Raw genomic sequence first — 22,986 nt, 5'->3', positions numbered from 1 at the left:
GCGTGACCCTGAACGATCCGACATATTATTTTCCTACGTCACTCATAGCGCCCCCCGGTGGTAACAGGAAGTGCGCTAAAATTCATTAAAAATACATCGTTGACCCCATCAACTTCATTCCACTTCTAAAACATGCCGAACAAGTTGGTGAAGGTATTTCGTGAACGCTATGACGCTACGGCTAATGGCCCCCTTGTGGCGGCGACAGGAATAGCGCTCCATCGTGAACTGCCACCTCCCACGGATTTTGCCCGATTGACTTCATATTCGCTACAGATCATCAGGAGACCGAGCTGGTCAAACACTATTAAAAGCTTTTCTCTACGTGAAACGGCGTGGCCGCTAGGGGGCGACAAAGTTGGTCAACTGCTCGTTTAGTCGCCATGCTATTACGTTTGCCTTCCACGCCCACATACTTGGTCGTAGTCACTTCAAAATTTCAGTACATGATCAGGGGCCCGCCCTCTACGCCTCCATTTGATCGTACGCTAGCTCGCTCAATACGCCCCCTTGTGGACACAGGAAATGTCGCGTTTTGCATCGACATTGTCCGATCGGCTCGAAACTTCACATGTGTGATGAGGTCACGACCCCGTACGCAACGGCCCACATCCTGTTACCGCCCCCTGGTGGACGAACCGTAAACCTGCCGTAACTCCATCGTACGTCGTCCGTTTTGCTCGAAGCGTCACGTGTTCGACGAGGGGACCGCCCTCGACGCGGCCGCCCACGTCCGGTTGCGCGCGGGGGTTATCGAAGAGCGGCCCGGGGGTAGCGGGGACGCCGAGTGGCGTGGAGCGAGGGCCCGTCATAGCCGCTTGCGGCTTTAATTATTATTATTATTATTATTCCGCGACTTTAAACCCCGATTTGACCCCTTTGCCACGCTCGAAAACTCACGAAATTTGGGACACACGTCGGGTCTTGCGAAAATTGACGTCTGATGCTATCGCCGTTTGTGGGCGGGGCAAATTGGCACAACAGCGCCCCCTTGAACTTTTGACCCCCGGCCATAGGGACCAAAATTTTTTTTCCCGCAGGCTGCCCAAACTTGGTACACATATGTATCATACCCAGACATGAAAAAAATTTGTTTCGTGCGAAGCCCAAAAACCAACAGGAAGTCGGCCATTTTGGTTAGCATTTATTTTACGCAAAACGAACTCCTCCGAGGGATTACGCCCGATCGGCTCCAAATTGGGTTCAGAACATCGTCAGACCTAGCTGAGCTTATCTTGTGCTCCGCAGGTCTGTAGCTCAAAGGGGTTGGCCTCTGGCGTGCCCCGAAGTTTGGCGACTGTTTCGGTGCTCGCCATGTAAATACGAATGGCTCTCATGCCCACATACTTGATCGTAGACGCTTCAAACTTGGTGCAAAAATCTATGGCGAGACCCTGAACGATCCGACATATTATTTGCCGACGTCGCTCATAGCGCCCCCCGGTGGTCACAGGAAACGTACAAAAATTCGTTAAAAATACGTAGTTGACCAAATCGACTTCGTTACACTTCTAGTACATGCAGACCCGGATGGTGAAGCTACATCATGAACGCTTTGACCCTACGAGCAACGGCGTCCGTGTGCCGCCGCGGCGACTGCCGATTTTTTGTCGTAAAATTACGTTTCCCAATTACGCGCACATACTTCGTCGTAGCCACTTGAAATTCAAAGGACATGACGTTGGCTCCGCCCTGAACGTTTTGATGTATCGACTTCCTGCCTGGCTCATAGCGCCCCCCGGTGGTAACAGGAAGTACGCAAAAATTTGTTAAAAATCCATACTTCACCCGATCAACTTCATTCCACTTCTAATACATGCAGAACCAGTTGCTGAAGCTACATTATGAACGCTGTGAAGCTACGACGAACGGCGTCCGTGTGCCGCCGCGGCGACTGACGATTTTTTATCGTACAATTACGTTTGCCTTTTTCGTGGCTTTAACGAAGTCGTGTCCTCACGAAATTTCATCCACAGGTCAAGAATGGCGAGCTCTTTCAGCGGATAGAGTCGTTTCCCATGGGCGTGGCTAAATGCCTCAATAGCGCCCCCTTGAAGTTTTTCCGAAATTCTCCATAGACAAATTTCGCTTACTTTGTCGTACACATACGAAACTCGACACACACGTGTATCATACCCAAACATACCAAAAATTGAATTGGAGCCACGCCCTAAACCCAACAGGAAGTCGGCCATTTTGGTTAGCATTTCTTTGACGCAAAACGAACTCCTCCGAGGGAGTTCGCCCGATTGACTTCAAATTGGGCACGGAACATCTCCAGACTGAGCTGATTACGGCTTGTGCTCCGCAGGTGTGTAGGTCAAAGGGCGTGGCTACTAGGGCACGGCCAAGTTCCCGAATTCAGCTAAAAAGGTTTAAATGCTATCGCGCCCACAGATTTGATCGCAGCAGCTTCAAACTTGGTGCACATGATGATGGCGTGACCCTGAACGATCCGACATATTATTTTCCTACGTCACTCATAGCGCCCCCCGGTGGTAACAGGAAGTGCGCTAAAATTCATTAAAAATACATCGTTGACCCCATCAACTTCATTCCACTTCTAAAACATGCCGAACAAGTTGGTGAAGGTATTTCGTGAACGCTATGACGCTACGGCTAATGGCCCCCTTGTGGCGGCGACAGGAATAGCGCTCCATCGTGAACTGCCACCTCCCACGGATTTTGCCCGATTTACTTCATATTCGCTACAGATCATCAGGAGACCGAGCTGGTCAAACACTATTAAAAGCTTTTCTCTACGTGAAACGGCTTGGCCGCTAGGGGGCGACAAAGTTGGCCAACTGCTCGTTTAGTCGCCATGCTATTACGTTTGCCTTCCACGCCCACATACTTGGTCGTAGTCACTTCAAAATTTCAGTACGTGATCAGGGGCCCGCCCTCTACGCCTCCATTTGATCGTACGCTAGCTCGCTCAATACGCCCCCTTGTGGACACAGGAAATGTCGCGTTTTGCATCGACATTGTCCGATCGGCTCGAAACTTCACATGTGTGATGAGGTCACGACCCCGTACGCAACGGCCCGCATCCCGTTACCGCCCCCTGGTGGACGAACCGTAAACCTGCCGTAACTCCATCGTACGTTGTCCGTTTTGCTCGAAACTTCGCGTGTTCGACGAGGGGACCGCCCTCGACGCAGCCGCCCACGTTCGGTTGCGCGCGGGGGTTTTCGAAGAGCGGCCCGGGGGTAGCGGGGACGCCGAGTGGCGTGGAGCGAGGGCCCGTCATAGCCGCTTGCGGCTTTAATTAACACTGAACTTGAACTAAGCAGCATTCATTTCTTTCCTGGCTGCAATTCATAGGGGCCAGCTCATATAGTTAGGCCTCCTGCTCCTCTTTCCCTGGGAGAACCACTGCTTAACATCCTGCCTGGCATCATAGTCCTCCAGTTGTGGCCCCTCAACACTAATACGGATTAGGTCCTCAACAGTTTCAGTATGCAGGCTTGCTCTGACATCTGACTTGATTCTGTTTACTGACGAGAAGCCTCTTTCACAGACTGCTGAAGATATTGGGAGCACCAGCATAATCTTGACCAGGTGTAGGATATTCTGCAAAAGACGAAGTATAGTGATCAAACCAACTTACCAAATCACCAAGTCAACAGTGACAATGATCATGTCATTTTTGATACTACAGATAACAGAGCCTACCGCAAAGTCAGAGCAGTAGGGCTCTTTTGTCGTCATGACTTGCCACAGTCCAAGATAGCTTTTGTCTTTGAATGACGTGTTTATCGTCATTTTTATCAGTTGGAACTCCTCTTTGGCCTTTTCTTTGCTGCAGCCATTCCTGGCATGAGATGGAAGAATGGCAGGGACAAGAAGGTCTGTATCAACATGATTTCATTTATTATGTTAACATAAATATGATAGCACACAAAAAACTCACCTGTCCAGGACAGTGGAGAAGTGTTGTAGAAGAAAGTTCACCTCTTCCACACCATGGTTCAGGAGCTCCAGCCTACTATCTGGCCAAGAGTCATGGCTGAAGACGTTGAAACACTTCACTGCCTTGGCTGTTGGTATATCCTTTGTGTTCTCTTCTATCAGAAAAAGACAGAGACAGAAAATGTTTAGGCCTTTCAACAGTGCTCTTAACATGTCATTGTGCTTATAATATAATGCTAAAATACAACAACTCACCAAGTAGGCTGCTAAATCTATTCTTCAGGTGTTTCACTGTGGACTCACAGGTCAGCACAATGGCTCTTTGCAGTCTGGGAGCACACTGGCTGATTGGTTGACCTTCTGCCAGCTCTGCAGCTTCACCTTTAGAAAGGGTGACTTCCTGTGAAGCATGCAAAAAATTAAATTGCTATGTACATCTTATTAACATGAAATAAACATTTGATTTTATATACAGTATATAATGTGTACCTGATACTTGAACGTCCCAGTCCCAGGTTCTCCTCCTCTCTGTTGGCGCTGCTTATTCATGGCTGCCAGGAACTCAGACAGCTTACCATCAGGTTTGGGGCTAGTTGCCATAGCTTCTACGGTAGCCAGGAGAGATTCGATGCCACTAACAGCCTGGGAAGACAATTGTATTCTTAATATAAGAAACATGTTAAGGGGAATATAAAAGTAATCCCCTGGCCTCCTTTTTCTCTCTTCTTTACCTGAGGTAGGATTACATCATTTTTCTGGAGCTGCAGGCTGAAGTTGCTGATGGAAGAGAAAAGGTCTGACAGGAAGTGGCAGAATGCCACAAATGTCCCATCCTCCATGCTGACTTTGACCTGCAAATATATGTCAGTGTAGTTCTCATTCTCAACTCATACAACACCAAAGTTAAAATAACCCTTCAATAATTGATTTACACTGTCAACACAAAACACTGAGATAAGATAATACGAACCTTCTTTGCTCTGCCAGCTATCTCTGCACTGGCCGAGGCACCTGCCAGATGGTCCATGTGCATATACACAGCTGTAAACTGGCCAGAGGAATTGCCATCCTTCCCTGGTTTTAGGAAGGTGCTCAAACTCCGGGACACATGGGGCAGCCACCTGGTCCCTTTCACTCCACTCGGTGCATTCACTGTGAGTCCGATTTCAGCTCCCAGTGCTTTGAGTTCTCTCATTGATTTGGGGCTTAGGTGGTATGTTTTCCAGATGAGGTTCAACAGGTCATACACTTGCCCAATCATGGAGACATCTCTTTGCACACTCAACATCCCTAGCTCCAATCTTTACAGAAAATAGATATATTTGTTTTAAAATATAATTACTCTTTGGAGAATTAATATGTATATGGCAGATATGGTAAAAAGGGAACCTACCTGTGTGGCATGCAGTGGAATGGGACAATGAAGGACCCAATCTCTGCTAAACTGTAAACTGTTTTCTTGTCTGTAACAACATTTATTGCACGTCTGTCCGTCCTGGGTGAGGGATCCCTCCTCTGTTGCTCACCCTGAGGTTTCTCCGACTTTTCCCTGTTAAAAGGGTTTCCATGGAGTTTTTCCTCAGTCGATGTGAGGGAAGGACAGAGGATGTTGTTACGATGCCATGTAAAGCCCTTTGAGACAAACTGTTTGTAAAAACGGGCTATACAAATAAAATTGCCTTGCCTTGCCTTGCCTTGCTTGAAGGAGGGCTATCACTCCACCTCTGTGTCCCAGATTGACAGCTGCACCGTCTGCACCCATGGCTACAATTTTTTCCATCCAGTTCTCACATTTTGGACCAAGGCTAGCAAAGGCTTTCTTGGCTGCAGCATAAACACCTTAAATTAAGCACATAACATATTTATAAGCACATAACATATTTACACTCACTCACTCTCTCTCACACTCACTCACTCTCTCTCACACACACACACACACACACACACACACACACACACGTGTTATTCTGTGTGTTTTTATAAGATACCTGCGCATGATGGCATTAAATAATAATTTAATTCTAAAGGAAATTATAATTAACCTATAGAGCATTTTTCCATATAGTTATTATCTTCTAGCTAGGCTATATGAAACAGAAATGAGACACACTCCTTACCTTCTGCATGGGCGTGTTCAACCTCAATATGGCCAATAAGAATATTGCACGGTTTTCCATCTTCAACGATACGAGCATATACAATCTCGCACTCTTTGGTGGATTTGTCAGTTGAACCGTCAAGCATGAACGAGAGGTAGGGGGCGGATGCGACTTTGTCAGCGGTCTTTCCCTTGAGTGTGTCTGCTATAACTCCCACAAATTGTGCACACGCAGTGTCGTTGGAATATGTGGGGTTGACGTTCAGCCCGTTCATCTTCATTAGTATGATCTGTGATTTGAATTTTGTGAACGGGAGTTCCTCTTTAGCGATGTTGTAGGCGGTGTTAAACTTGATGATCATTTCTTCATTCTCCGCCGAGCGATTGCTCTCATTGATCTTATTGAATGAGGTGGGGAGGGGCTGGGAGCAACGTGCGATGCAGCGGTCCCTGCACGTCTTGTGTTTTTGACTGTCATTGTGGAGTTTTAATGACTGAACTTTAAATTGTGTAGATCCATTTACAAACTGTGTCTTGCCTGCAACTGACGGGCCACATGCCCTGCAGTGGACACACACCATGGCTTGTCCCTCATATCTTAGCCACGGGAACTGCGGCAGCCATTGGTGTTGAAAGCTGTACTTTTTTTTCTTCTCCCCACGTCCCCCCGCCTCTTTCTCCAACCTGTCACTGTCTTCATCAGAAGAAGAATCCGAGATTCTTGTCGCTTCCTCTGCTGATCCTTCTCCACCACCACCACCACCACCAACAACAGCCTCGTTCGTTGCCTCTGGCACATTTTTCTTCTTAAAATAATCGACTATCGACCGCTTCATACTGCATCTGCTTTGTTTACTTTTTTGAGCGCGCTGCGTGTACGCGCGCGTGCACTACTGTGCACGTAACGTGTGCAGACCATAGGCTACTGTAAAAGGTGCAGACAGACAGACAGGCAGGCAGAGACAGGGAGCGAGAGAGAGGAGAAATATGACTCGCAGGAATGAGCCAGAAAGTAAGATTGTATTATCAACCACAACCATTAATGCACTAACACAGCCAAGAGAAAGGAAAAAAAAAAACTTTTTTTTTTCTTTCACTCATCCTCCTGCAAGTAGCACCGGTGCGACCTCATTAAATTTTAACTCGCACCTTAAGAAATTAAGTCGCATATGCGACCTAATTGGTCGCACGCTGGAGCCCTGGTTAGGAGAGGGTGAGGGGGCAGCAACTGCAGCAGGAGTAGGAGAGCAGGCATCACTCTGCAGAGTAAGACTCCTACTTGTTGTATTTTAGTTTTTTTTTTTTTTTGTACAATGAAAAAACATGTGAAATGAAATTTTCAGACGTCTTACATGTTTTTGAAGCCAAAATTAAAACGGATGAATCACTGTTTTTCTTGAGAGACTCTCTTTCACAAAAATGCATTTTTCTCAGCTTTCTAGAAAAAAAGTGGTCTTTTTGGTGCAACCAGGCTCTATTCAACTTAAGATAAATTAAGAATGGAACAAGGTACAAACAAATGGTTTTTTCCCTAGTTAAATAGAGAGTCTCCTCTTTCCTTTGAGCTGTTTGGTGTTTTCAGAGTCATAGTACAAAATACTCTCTGGGTCTTGACATATTACTCAGAATGCCCCAAAACGCTGGCACCTGGCACTGACCATTTTATAAAAGGTCTGGCACTCAATGAGTTAATGTTTAGATTACCATAGCTACCACATTGCCATGTTGAAAGTTAGAATGCCATCTATCAGGTTCTTATAAACTGTTTCCATAATGTGCTTACTCACTCTGAAGGAGTTGAGCTTGCGCAGTAGATGGAGACGTTGGTTAAAAGGTTTTAAAAATATAGTCTGTGTTTTCACTGAAATTTAGGTTACAATCAATATATGTACCTAGATATTTGAACTTGTCTACTACCTCTACAATTTGTCCCCTGATTATAAGGGGCTGCACAGGGTCCTTTGAAAAACAAGTTCCTGTGTTTTTGTTACATTGATCTCTAAGGAACTTTCGTCGCACCACTTCTGGAGAGATGAGTAATATTACAGTGCATTTTGTTCAATGGACACCCGGGGACAGGGTTTGGGGTGGAAGAAAAAGGACAACAACTGACACAACCAAACAACCTGCTGTCTCTGTGCAGTAGAACTCCACCACTCCTAGAAACACAGTGGACAAGGTATCACATGAATTTAACTCACATCCCATAGGAAAAATGTGTTGCTCATCTGTTGTTCAATCTCGTCTCTTGAGATACATTTGAGCTTCTCATATTCGTATCATTCTGTGATCATTTGTTTCTGAATTATTTCTCCTAAGGGTCCCTTAGGAGCAAGAGATAAGCTAAGAAGAGACAAGACACCAGTAAGACAAAGGAGGTTGAATTGAGAAAACAATTTGAGCAATACTTGAGAATTGGGATAAACAGATGAGATCTCATAATTGTATACCCCTGTTCTCAATTATGTCTTGGTTATTTGAATGAGAATTGGCGAGAATAACATGAGATGAATCTGAGACTTTTATGAGACAAATCTGAGAAGTATGAGCCTTAAAAGAGATCTTATCATTGTCTGTCCTATGTCTCTTCCATGTCTTAATTATTTCTCTTAAATGTCTTTCTTAAGCTATATATGAGAATGATATCTGAGCTATATTTGAGAAATACGAGAACAAATTGAGAATGTAATTTAAAGATGAATAAACTTTAGTAATTAGAAATAACTGTAAAAACAATTCTTAATATTGAAAAGTTGAAAACTTTATTTGTGTGACACCATTACTACGTACAACACTTCCAGATTGTAAAAAAAAAAAAAAGCAAAAACACACTGACCAGCACTGCTGTGGTACGTGGAACAACAATGTACGGTGGCCTGGAGGTGCAAACCAACATTACAAAATCTGAAACACTTTTACAAAGCTTGAGACAAATTTACAATTTAGAAAACATTTTTACATATCATAAAACAAAATTACATTACCATAACACCGGTTGGCTGCTTCTGTTATCACCTCTGGTTCAACCCCAGAGTTGGTGCATTCCCTTTCCAGTTGATGTTATTTGTAAATTTGTTTTGGGACTTGCACATTTATCTGTGTTTGTAAAAATGTTTAGTTTCTTGTTAATTTGTTTTCTGAAATGTAAATTTGTTTCAGGATATGTAAAAATGTTTTCTAAAATGTAAATTTGTCTCAAGCTTTGTAAAAGTGTTTCAGATTTTGTTATGTTGATTTGCACCTCCAAGCCACCGTAAAAGGACCTGAGAACCTACTACTACTACTACTAACAACTCGCATACTACCAGACCTCAAAATGAACTTGGCATTTACTGGTCCATGAAAATGAATGAGAAAAATTAAAAAAAAAAAAAAAAAAAGGTGAGAGAGAAAGCAGTCCACATAGGGCAGGCTATACCAGTGGCCTACTCTTTGGAGCCTGCTCTGGCCCTACATTTGTTCACAAAGGCTTTCTTGAGCTTGGCCTCCTCAATTGGTTCCCAGTCCGGTAGAGTTGCACATCTCAGGTCATAAGCTGTAAGACAAGAGCATAAAATCTGTCGTGAGTAATTTGACGAAAAGACTTACCACATAGACCATACACAACTGCACTTCAGGTTAAAAGGAAATAACACCGTGAGATGTCCATTTCAGTTCAGAGAATTGCAAATCAGCAAGTAAGATTTTGGGGCCAATCATAAATATAAATGTAAACAACAGTGTTATCCTTAAAAGTGCTGTAAGTGATACTGGATAACACTTAATTTCTGATATTAAACTTCTATTCTGATAGTTCAGTCAGACAACTCTGAAATAAGAACAAATCATTTATAAGCATGCATTGCAAGCTGAAGCACAGCATAGGTATCCTTGAGCATGGCTGCAGCAGGTTTAGTGTCAGGCTCTGACTCAGAAATTTGTTCCCTGAATGATCTGCTTTGCAAGACATTACAGGGAATGAAGCAGAATGAAGCATAGAGACAGAGCCCACAGGTGGATGCTGGGGAGGTGGTGGGTTTGCAAAACCTCATGTGCGGCAGCAGTGAGATGTATGCAGAAGCAGCAGCAGCAGGAGCAGAGTGTATGCAGAAAATAGCAACGGCAGCAGCAGCATAGCCAGGGATGAGCAGGTAAACTGGGGGGTTTAAATAGCCCGCCCTATTTGGATGAGGAGAGCATGTGACTGATCAGCTGATCAGGATGGGCGCAGCTTGAGTTGTCTGCCTGAACTAGTTCGCAGACTTTGCATCATTAATCATTGCTACACTGTCCTAATTGGATATAATCATTATTCCCACTATCCTGGCCTAAAAACACAGAGCCTTTTTTGAAAAAACTTACTTAGGATTCAAAAAGTGCATGGAACAGACGCATGCATGCGTGATTCATGGCAGCAAGGCGGAATGATGAGACGAACATGCTTCTCCCAGGAAACAGCTCCTGCTGGCCTGATGATGAAGATGGGCTGTCACGATGTCACTCTCCAATTAAGTCGCAAAGAGTCTGAAGCTCTCTGACCTGGCCTCGATCTGAAAGGGAGAAATAGTACAAACAATACAGGAGTGAGAAAATACCAAGCTACTCAGCTTTAATGGCAGGCAAGTTCATTTTTGAACATAATTAAAACATGCCTAGATAACCTTGCACATGCTACAACACCACAAGAAAAAAAAATTAGTGAGTAGCTTGTTCGTGTGGTGTGTCATGTCTTTCTACATGGCCTGAAGAATGCCTATGTGAGGCCAAACATGTAGGCATGTTTTAATATGTCCTAAGACTAAGTAGCCCACCATTAACTAGTGTGTCCCCTACAAAGGCTTTACTTGGGTGGCCCGCCCAAGAAGACCCACCTACGGAGCAAATAGATTTGCTGCTGCTAGGGGGCAGCTAGATTTATAGGCTACTAGTTCAGATTAATTTGATCACCTTTAGCCGATTTATAAACTTTACCTTATCATTAAAATCTCACAATAATAATTCATATAATGAATTGTTGTGCTGTTAAATTATGTTCATACTATAATTTAATTGCTATTATTGCTTTTAATTATTAAGTGTTATTATTAGATTAATTTAAATAGGTGAATGTAAACGATTCTGACCATTAAGCAAAAATAATGACAAAAATAATAGCAAATAATCTTCATCAGGGCCCATGAGTCATTCACATACTATTTGGATAACAAAGTTATCTTACTGCTGTTTTTTTGGTTATGAACTTCACCAAATCTGATAGGATAATGATTAAAAGTTTTGAACATGTGGGCCCAGGCGATTATGTAATAATTATGACAAACCTACCCATAAGGTGGTGGTCCAGCTGTGTTGCATGTCCCCCGTCAGGTGATGGATTCAGCGATGGAATTTTCTCGCCATGCTTAGAGACTGGGCTCTCATCTATTATAATGGTGTCAGACCCTGACGTTGAGTCTGATGGCTCATCACCTTTTAACATATTTATTTTGTGTGGAGTTGGGTGGCCTTTTGGCAGCTTAGCCAGATCCTGCAAGAGAGAGAGAGAGAATGAAAAAATCAAATCGTGACCCTAATTTTTTAAAATCAAAAGTCAAATCAAATCATGGGTTTCAAGAATTGCCACACCCTAGAATTTCACAGTCAAAGAAACTGAATAAATAAATGAACATCTGGTAACATGTAATCAATATTTCAATTAGAGATTTCACAAGTGTAACTTACTCAGTGGCTCTCAAACTGTTTTAATTTCAAGGACCCCCAGTTTGATATGCAATGTAGAACCTAATTAGAAAATATTTTTTGCCAGAGACCCCCATAAAAGATTTAATAGTGGGCATTTATTTAAAATAGCTAGATCTGCAAGTTCTCAGTATGTTTGTGAACTTGTAGATCGGCTATTTCTCAGACTAGGACTAACTTACAGTAATTCACACCCGCGAAATCACACAAAAGAGAAAAAAAAAAAGTAATAAACACACATCGACACTTCTGCTAGCGCTAACGAGCTACTAAGGAGCAACTCTAACAGCACTAGTAGCGCGGACACTACTAGGAGAGGACGCCAGAGCCGTGACACAGTGCATCTACAGCCGATCCGCCGGCTCGTTAACGGGTCGTTAGCGCCGGCCGCACTAACGATTCCCATCCAGACAGCTGTTAGCAACCGTTATGCGTAGGTTATACTTTCGCCTGGCTCCGTTGGCAGTTGGCGCGCGCACCTCGGCAGAGCGCACAGGCGTTTATACTTGCCGCATTCACCGTTGCAATATTCGTAGCAAAGACAGGGGGCGGTAGATAAAAAAATACAATAGGAAGTAGCAGAAGCAACTAAAAACAGAGAAGAAGTAAGCAGGATTTCTCCTATAGCTCTACTATTTACCTTAATTAAAAAGCTCCGGTGTAATTGTGATAGTTAACTACATGATTTGAAAACCAACCGTCCTTGCAACATCAGTGTAGTAGTTATATAACGTTATCGATCGCTCCATGTATTGATTTTTCGCCGGCTTGTTGTAAACAGATGCACATGGAGGAGAGGAGGGACCGGATTTGCATAGTTCCTCGAGTTCTGGGTCATTTGATGGTGTTTATAACTTAATTACGAGTTGTACAAATGCTAGAGCGTACCAGCTCAGCCAGTCTTCCCTCAAATTCATCCATTTTGAACCGAGCGACACTCGCGCGGCGCGCGCCAAGTTTCAAAATCCTGGAGGTGCGCGACAGCGCGGCGCGCCAGCGCGCGACGCCGTCGCGAGGTGCGCGTTTACGTCATTTGTGGCGCGCGAGCCTCGCGCACTCGCGACTGCGTCGAGCATAAACCAGGCTTTAGCAGAGAATTTCTAATATTGAGGAGAAGTGCCACTCTCGTCCTACTTCCGGGTTTTCGGTACACGTCTCTGTCCATGTGGGGGCGCTCGCAGGCGAGTGCAGAATGAATGGGAGTCAATGGGGATACACCCCTAAAAATCCACTTTTCTCTGGAAATAATTTTTTGTCAAGTAATTTGAATATTATTATCAAAAGGGGGAAGCAATAAAATGCACTTGGCTGAATATTGGATTTTTTAAGTTCACTTTTCTGTTCTAAAAAGCTGTTCAAAAAAACAAGATGACGTCACAGACAAGAGGTGCTGCTTTACGGTAATTTCTGAGTCACCTCAGAGCACGATGACAGCCCGTCCAGCCCGTCTACAGAACCGCGGACCATAACCATGTTATAACCCAGTGTCTGAGAAAGGCTGTTATAACCTATAACATAACATAATAATATATATATTTTTTAAAACATTTAATGCAGGCGATCGGTTCATTGTAAAACATTTATTTATTTATGTAAATGTGGTGAACGTAGGAGACGTACAGAGCCCCCAGGCAGCACTGCTCTCTGTCCAATACACAAATGAAGCTTCACTTTTCATTCAAACAATAAACTAATGCTACTGCTACAATTGTTAGATTTCATCAACCAGCCGGTGGTAAACCTCTAAAAACCTACGGGTAAGTTAATTAACGACCGTTTTCTCCGCCGGGATCGACGACAGAGGTACGCCGACCGAGCACGTCAGCAGACCGGCTGCTGCCGCTGTGTTGTCCCGGTCATTGCTCCACAGGTGCAGCTTCACTTCTCCGAAAACATCGGAGCAGACTTCTAAACAGCCGTCATTTGGATAAACTGACCGCATATTGGGAGACTAAACAGTTACTTTCTCGCTTGAAAAAATATTAAAAGTTAATAAAAGTGCATAATAACAGCGGTACAGAAAGAAATAAAACAGCTTTTCGCCCGTTTTACAGCTACTGTGTCATCAGGTGGGATCTCTGGTCGTAAATAGTCGCAAGTCCGTCACTGACCAATCAGCATGCATTAACAGAATGCTAGCGTTTTATGGGCAACAACAGCCCAACCTGTAGGAAATCGAAAGGACAAAACTTCTCAACAATTTCACTTTTAACCTATAATCCATATTGATCTTGCAGAAACTACAACAATATTTGCGATTTTTTGACTATTACCAGGTGAAAGGGACAAATTTAGCCTTCTAGCTCCATAGGGCCCCATTCATTCTGCACTCGCCCGCGAGCACTCCTAGTGGAATTCTGGTGGAACTGCAACCAGGTTCGATACAATGGGGCTAATGGAGAGTGGCAAGGCTCGTCAATAGACTGGGGCTGTTTTCGAAACCGCATACTACCGTACTGCCTACTACATACTGCGTTATATGTACTGTATACTGCATACTGAATGTGGGATTCAGTATGCTGCTTGAGCAGACCGACGCCGTTATCATCACAGTATGCAGTATACGAGTTTCCCAGAATGCATTTCACGGCAACCGGTAGCAGCAGCTGTAAACAGGCTAAAAGCTGTTTTATTTCTCGCTCTAGCGCTGTAATTATGTAACTTTATTAAGTTTTAATATTTTTTCATGCGAGAAAGTAACTGTTAAGACCCCAAATATACGGCCAGTTTATCCAAATGACGGCTGTTTAAAAGTTTTCTCCGATGTTTTTCGGAGAAGTGAAGCTCCGCAGCGACCGGGACATCACAGAGGCAGCAGCCGGTCTGCAGAGCTGCTCGGCCGGCCAGCACTACGACGTCATTCCGGAGGAGAAAACCATCGCTAATTAACTTACCCACAGGTTTTTAAAGGTTTACCACCGGCTGGTTAAATTATTTTTAGGAGAAAAATGTTGGTCTCAGTGATGAAATCTCAATTGTGGCAGTAGCATTAAGTTAGTTTGTTTGAATGTAAAGTGAAGCTTCTTGTGTGTAAGCAGCACTGCCTCGGGGCTCTGGAGCCTGACGTTACGTACAGAAATCACCACATTTACAAAAAATAAATAAATATTTTACAATGAACCGATCAGTCTGCATGAAGTTTTATTTTATTAAACTATAGTTACGGTACACGGCTACACTACCGTCTTTGGTTACGCTCTGGTTACGTTAGGACGTCAGGGGAGCATTGCATTGTGGGATACAGTACGCGATGTAGACTGGTCAGATGCATACTGGAGATATTTTCCGAATCAGTACGACATCCGGGAACTTTTCGCATACTGCAGATTTTGCTTTTGTTCGCATACTGCATACTACATACTACATTTTGGCCAAATCAGTACGTACTAGCAGTATAGTATGCGGTTTCGAATACAGCCTGGCTCTGGCTTTAGCCGCAGCAGAGCAGCTAGAGTGCCTAGCAACCGTTAGCGGCAGGCAGCAGCCGGTGCTGATTGGTCGGGGAGCTGGTGGCCGGTGACGAAAGCGGCCACCAAACCGTCATCTGCCTCCATCTCAGCCAATAGAAAAATTCGATTGTGGTTTGAAATAAATATGATAAAAAATAAAAATAAAATAAAAAAGCCGTGTTTCAACCTTGGAGCTTGGAGTTAACGTTAGCCGTTAGCCGTTAGCCGTTAGCTTATCTGCCATTGTATCTTACTGCAGCTAGCTTAGCTAACCATTACCACCGTTACAGTTCGGAGTTTCTTTGTCAATTACTTGTTGGACAGACGCCTAATTACCTAATCCCCACCTTCCAGCGGACCGCTCCGTCGCCACAACTGTTAATTTTTCACCTCATGAGAATGTCAAAAATAATTTCATTCTTACCTCTTCGAGTCTCGGCGTGGCTGGGGAAAAACGTTGTGCAGCAGCAGCAGCAGCGCAGCGACCAACAGACACTCCTCTCTGTCCCACCTGTGCCCCCCCCTCCCCCGTAGTTAACGGTCACGTCTGTAATGTTCCCGCCGTGCAACGGTTCAGCTGCTGCTTCTTCCTCTTTTTGTTTTTCGGCGGTTGTGCAGTGCACTACCGCCCCCTTCTGGTCTGGAGGATAGAGATAAACTGAGACATGATTGAGGTATAATATTAAATAATGTCTCATGTTGAGACTAATTTGAGAGCTTGCACTACTCTCATTTTTCTTTTTGCTGAAACACTAGAAAAGAGACAACTGTAAGAGAATCTGAGAACTCAAACAGTGAGCAGTGAGAGACAGAATTCTCACTGAGACATAACTGAGGTCAAATTGAGACATATTTGAAAGCGGCACAGCATGTCTCATTTTTCTCTTAGTTGAGATCAGGAAAAGAGACAGCTGTGAGAGAATTTAGAGAACTTGCACAGTGCTCACTGTGAGACTTAATTCTCAGGAGAGACATTTGAGAAGAATGAGAAAACCACTTTTGTCTTGATTAGTGCTCATTTATATCTAGGAGATGTAAATGTGACATAAAGGAGATCTCATCTTCGATTTTGCTTTGCTATGGGATAACATGTTTTACAGTGTAGTGACTTCCTCAGAGAACAGAAGCTCCTGAAGCAACTGTGTGCATGTGAATCAAAGCTGGACAGAAGACAAAGCCTGTGTGGGTCAGAGCTGACATGATATCATGAAAGCTGATGCCAGTATGTGGAGTCACAGCCTCTTGTAACACACGACCTTCTGACCTCTGCACAAAGCAGCAGGTCACTCTGCAGCCATGCTGGACCCTGACCCAGACCCGGACCCTGCTGCTTCAGGTTTCCTCCCTGAGATCTTTGTCTCAGGTCTCCAGTGTGTCCTCTGAGATCAAGGGCCGGTTGCACCACCTCTCACTAAGTGTTTACTAACCTTAGTAAATGTGTAAGTGTTTACTAAATCAAGATTTAGTCATTACTAAATTAAAATGGGTTGCACCAGTTTTACTAGGAATCACGTAGAGCTAGTAATTACTAAGTGTCTACTAAATATTTACACCTACCCTAGGGGTTGTGTAACTGTTTACTAGTTACAGTTTGTCGACACAGGATCAAAACCAACTGAAAAAAAACCCAACAACGACTAGCTTATAGGCTAACGGCTCGTTTAGAGGTTTGCTTTACAAAACAGAGAACCTGCCGTTAGGAAAAGGGTTTTGAGAGACAGATTTAGATGTATCCACACCACTTTCCGGAGAACGACGCTGGGTGTCGCGATGACACTCCATTCATTACATTTTAGATTAACGTTAGCTGGGCTAACCGTTAGCTGTTAGCCGTTAGCAGTGTCTTAAATAACTCATGACAGCCCATAAAAAAAATATTTTTCCCAGCGGATATCCTAGTTCCAACATGACTGAGCTAACTGGAGTAGTTTCATGTCGTGTCCGACAACGGGAGGGTTTTGACAGCTGACGTCCTGCTGTTAGTTTGCTGCTGCTGCTGCTGTTAGCTGTCAGCAGCAGCGAAGCTAACGGCTACGATAGCCATGACTAGTTACAAGGCGTGCACACAGAAGTGGTGGTGTTTGTTCGGTAATTCGTTTTGTAGACTTGACAAACATCAGATTAGTCAGGGCGGTTTTGGCAGCCCAGAGCCCCCACATTTGGTGCCTACACCGGTGGCTAGCGCTACCAGTTAGCCGCTCGCTAGAATGCTACTACGGGGTGAAACGGAAGTTGAAAACCCACTTCCGTTGTGGTGTGACGAAAATAAAGTGGTGGATATGATGACTTTGATACTGGTACTGTCGGTACCGTTTAAATATGCAACCACATAATGCGGATCACGGACATGCTAACGTTAGCTGTGGCAATTTAGCATGGGTCCGAACGGGGCTCTACCTCCGTTGTTACGCTGCGATACTTCACTACAGGGTCGATGCAGAATGTGGTTGGGGACACAATTCAAGTCTACAACGGTACTGTGTGTCGGGTGGCAGTGTGAGTACCTCAACGAGTACATGCAGCTGCCCGTGCAGGTAGGGTTGCCACCTTTGAGTTGTGAAAATAAGGGACACTCAACCAAATGTCGACGGGGGTGGGGGTGGGGTGACACGGGTCAAAACGCATCACTTTTCATGTAGGCCTATGTATTTTGTACACGTTCAATTTCTTGTATTCACATATTTTAAACTGGAATGGGGGCAGGTACAGTGCACCTTATTGAGGTTATCACTTGACGTAGCTAAGGCCAGGACGGGCTAGCCTACTTGTTTGATCCAAAACATAAAGTTGCAATATCCCACTTAAATATAATAGTCATACATATTAATGCCTATAGCCTATGTGAAGAGGCTGTCACATGTTACACATGGAATGATTCCTCACAACAGCCTAATAGGCTTTATGCACAGATCCACTACTTCCTGAACATTTAAACAAGTTCCTTTATTTCCTGTATGTAGGGGAGAGCCGCCTCAATTGTAACGTTTTTCACTTTTCACTCTACTACACAGAGATCGTTTTACCTACATATGTCACATTTTCAGGCAAAGTACCAATACATGTCTGCTATCAAAAACGACTTAAAGTTTTTCAATTAATAAAAGAGGTCTTGAGTAATATAACTGAAAGCGGACTGTGTCCGATGTTACGACTGAAGCGCTGGTGCGTCTTGATTGTAACAGCGGGTTTGATAGGTTGTAACACTGCTAAAAAGTAGCATTAAACTCATCGTTTTCAGGTCAAATCAATTATATTTCATTCAGGGAACTGCTTAACGTTTCTTTAACACTAAGAATGTCCTATAAAAATATTGTATATTATTAAAACTTACTGAAAGTACAAGTTGGAGAGTTTGTGTGAATTCATTGATAGGAGAATGCATATGAACACTTATGCTGCATTCGATTGCACTCGGAACTTTTTTTTTTTTTCAGAAGCAGCGTTGCTCTTTCTCTTTCTCACTCTCCCTCAAATAGCTAATATCCTCCCCCAGCAGTACTTTTTGATTTTCGAAAGACATCCAAACAAACATCACCACTGTGGCCGCCATGTTTTCCGAGGTTCTGCAATGAAACGCATTTACCTCGGAAGTCATAATTTCCAACGAGTGCAATTGAACGCAGCATTAAGAGTCCCATTCATAGCCTATACCTGCACTGACCCCTGTTGGGTCAAATAGCATCACCTCAAATCACTTCTTTTTTTAGAGTCTATGCAAAAGAAAATCAGTCGGTTTGCACAAGTTTTATTGCAACAATAAGACTATAGGCCTACACCTCAGTGCATTAGAACATTATGTGCAGATCAGTCCTTTTCCTCTCCTGTTGGGGGGACATTGTGTAAAACAAACAAAAAACTAACAAAGAGCAAAATTATTCGAGCTGTGTTTGCAAATGTCTGCCGTTGTCATAATTGTAACATGCGTTACAAATGAGCCGCTCGGAGCACCGTCCATTTGGCGTTGTTTACAGAACACACCTACCAATAATTATGTGTTAAAACTATGCAAACTAGTGACTAACATATACATAAAGACACCCAAGCGGATTTTAGCCCTGTAACATTAAAGAAAAAATCTGTAGTCAAAAACTAATGTGGGAGTGAATTTTTCTTATTTTGCGAAAATCCAGCTTCTCCGACGATATCTCACCACAGCATGGAGGAAAACACTTGCACTTTGCCAGGCATGTGTATTACGGTCCTCGTCACATCCTGACGTAATGACGTCACGATCGCATCGACCAATCAAGAGAAAACGTGAACGTTACAACCGTGACGCGTTACAATTGAGGCGGCTCTCCCCTATTATTGGACAAACTGATTAATCCAGGTGTGTCTGACCTCAATAGTCAGAGAGCTGGCCATCTTAATGGGAGGACTGGGTGGTTTAAGTTCAGGAAGTAGTGGAGCTGTGCATAAAGCCTATTATTAACAGTGATTTACCACGGTTTGAAACGTATGCAAATCAAATAAAAATGCATCTGCACAAAATGATCAGAAATAACACTGTGCTAATGTTCAGACCAGTTCAAGACCAGCTGCATAGGCTACCAGCAACAGCAGGTCAGACGAATAAACAGCACCCACTGAGTTAGTTTGCTTTTGTTTATGTAATAATAATAATATAAAATAGGGCTGTCCCAAATGATTATTTTTCTCCCGATTAATCTATCGACTATTTTTTCGATTAGTCGATTAGTCTAGCGATTATTTTTTTGACTAATCTAACGATTAATTTTTGGTTGACGATTAGTCATTTACAAAAAAAACACCTCTGAACACTTCTCTTATTTAAATTCTTCAGATACTCTTTCTGGTGTACATTCCTCTAAATCAGTGGTTCCCAACCTTTTTTCCTCAAAGCCCCCCCCCCCCTTGCTTTTGTCAAAGACAAGCCTTTTTATTCTATTTTGTGCCATCCTTATTTTGTCTTTATGTCAATTTTCCTTTGTTGTGTCATAATTGTTATCACGTCCCTATAAGCAGGTAGGTTGTATGTAGGTTTTTGTTCCTATTGATTTTGATGGTTTTGATTATCCAATTGGATGTGTTATTGGAATTTTAAAATATCAATATGCACAAATCTAATTTTGATAACCTCACAACCTCAGAACAGACAAAGCTCTGTGGACCCCCTGACATCTCTGACGCCCCCCTGAGGGGGGCCCGGACCCAAGGTTGGGAACCAATGCTCTAAATAATCTTTTTTTTTTTTGGAGGGGAAAAACTATGCCACATCAGTTTGCTTTAACCTGGAAAATAGACAGATGAGTGCACACTGAAATATTAGCACAGTGATTTTGAATAGGCACATTTATTTAGTATAGTCATGGAGCAGAGCAGTGTTTCCTCTAGGATTTGTTTTTTAAGCCGGGGGTGCAGGACATCACCCTCACTTACGATCTGCTGCTGTGCTGCGTCCGGGTGCAGAGAGCAGCAGCGGAGTGGATTTAAAAAAAAAAAAAACAACAAAAAAAGACAGCACGAGGACGTGTTTACATCTATGGATACATAAAGCAAGGAGACTGTGGCGGGTGGTCCGATTGTCCGACGAGGGAGGGGGGCGCGGGGGGTCCGCGTTCGGACCGTATGAGTTCGCTTTTACCGCGCACTGATGTCATGCATGCGCCCTTCGCTCTGTGTGTGTGTGTGTGTGAGAGAGAGAGAGCGTCAATAACGGTGAAAGAGCGATGGATAGAAAGTGTCCTACAGAGAGATCTCTGCTTTGTTGTAGTTCTGACTAAATGCTGGATCTTTACAGAACACGTGCGAAGTGATGCAGCATTCATGACAACTCGGAAATACGGGACAAAGCCCGTCCCGTATTGATTCAAAACGGGACGCACTATTTTATTTCAAAATACGGAACGATTCCGTATTTTAAGGGACGGGTGGCAACCCTACGTGCAGGCAGAAATACCACAACATTGCCGGCTTCCCGGATGTGGTGGCATGTGTTGCACACTTCAAAATAAAAGCGCCCAGCTGTTCCTGTGTACATTCTGCTCCGCACGCTGATTGGGTAGCCAGGTTGTTGTCGTCACTTAATGCGACTAGTAACCTGCTAGTAACCACTTACGCATAACTAGATACGGGATTGCATACACTGGTCTGGTGCAACCGAAATTAGTAAACAACTAGTTGCAAACTAGCTAGTAATTACTAAGGGTTTAGTAGTGGTTTAGTAATTACTAAATCCTGAATTTAGTAAAGAGATACGCCAAACTGGTACAACCCCACCCAGGACACAGGGACATAAACAGAGCTGAGTGACGGACTGACAGAGATATAGGGTAATGCTGTCCCTACAGAGACATGGGGGGGTCAGCATCATGCTGTCAGAGGGGCTTTTCCTCAGCATAGACATGGTATGGATGCTGATAAGACCTGGACTTCATTGGCTCTGAGAAGAGAACATAGTTTACTTAAGCAATATAGCCTACCACGGACTGGAGTGATATATTGCTTTTATAAAACGGTTACCAATAATGACAATATGAATGAGGGATACGCAATCAATTTCATGTAGTTTTATTGAACCAGAAATACATATTATCCAATAAAATAGCCCCACTGTGAAAAAAATAGTCCCACCTCTCCAGACGTTAGCTCCAAGTAGCTCTGCATCTCGTCTTTTCCTCCGCTTTTTTTCAGGTGAAAGTCACTGCTGAATCCCCTCTACCATTGTTAACCCTCCCCGGAGGTGAAAGTTCACCTTAAACATGTGAATTCAACTACTTTAGTCCATTTTTTAACATTGTAAAAACACCAAATGTCTTTTGCTACGGACTGCAACAGTCCGACAGTCCGGCAACAACTTCCATTCATACCAGTCATACGTGCCTGACGCGGAGTGATAGCCTATGCTGTGATAAGGCTTTAGAATAGTAGCTGTGGTATATGCTCATTATACCATGGTTAACAACCAATCAGATCGCCGGATTTCACCTTTCCGTTTTATGATGTTTATTTATAAGGCCTTCCTTAACAAACTACCTGTTTATCTAACAAACTCTCTTTTAAGTTATTCAGTTCCACTCGTGCTCTTAATATCCCAGCTGTTAGGACTCCAGCTGGATGCCTTGATTCCCTTTACTCACTTCACCCTATTATCATGGATTCTATGCATTCTGAGTGTACATGTAGCCTACTATTTGAAATTGTTGTTTTGTATTACTGCTATCCCATATTCCATGTTATAAACAGTTTCTAACATCTATGTCACGTCTGTCTGTCCGTCCTGTGTAAAGGATCCCTCCTCTGTCTCTCACCCTGAGCTTTCTCCTGTTTTTTCTGGGGAATTCTTCCTCAGTGGATGTGAGGGTCTAAGGACAGAGGATGTTGATGATGATGATGATGATGATGCTATGCCTTGCCTTGTATATATGTATATTGTATTGATGAATTGTTTGTAATCAGGGAGTCATTGGAAAAGAAAGCTTGTTCTCAATTGGCCCTGCCTGAATAAATAAAGGTCAAGAAAAAGCAAGAAAGACCTGATGGAATAATGAATGCAGCCACACACAGAAGAAAACCTGATCCAGAGTGGACAAGACCTCAGACAGGAGACAGCTCACCTTCCAACTGCACCAGGACCTGAAGCACACAGCCAAGACAACACCAATCATGTGTTCAGTTTGTCATTGTGAGTTGTTGAGTGTAGAATGATTTGATCCATTCTAATAAGATCTACAGCAGTGTAGTGTGGGTTTCTGAATACTTTCTGAAGCTCCGCCCATTATTGACTAATTCATATTCCCCCTCAACACACATCAGCGTCAGACCATTTATCAAGTTTCTATTGTCCCTGTC

The 22,986-nt window shown here is 43.6% G+C and overlaps 2 protein-coding genes across 2 annotated transcripts in view; one reads left to right on the top strand and one right to left on the bottom strand.

Moving 5' to 3' along the window:
* The window catches only part of lypd6 (LY6/PLAUR domain containing 6), a 64,834-nt gene that overhangs the window by 26,895 nt on the left and 14,953 nt on the right, over positions 1-22,986 (bottom strand). The gene's annotated exons all lie outside the window — the stretch shown is intronic.
* arglu1a (arginine and glutamate rich 1a) overlaps positions 22,225-22,986 on the top strand; it is a 420,179-nt gene continuing 419,417 nt past the window's right edge. Inside the window, exon 1 of the mRNA XM_085765774.1 lies at positions 22,225-22,234. The gene's annotated coding sequence lies outside the window, so the exon portion shown is untranslated. The remainder of the gene's footprint in view (positions 22,235-22,986) is intronic.

This window comes from Trachurus japonicus, chromosome 21 (genome assembly GCF_045865225.1).
Source record: "Trachurus japonicus isolate A0001 chromosome 21, Traja_1.0".
NCBI classification, from domain to species: domain Eukaryota; kingdom Metazoa; phylum Chordata; class Actinopteri; order Carangiformes; family Carangidae; genus Trachurus; species Trachurus japonicus.
Note: the sequence above shows the minus strand (reverse complement) of the source record. Positions and strands in the feature narration are given on the sequence as shown.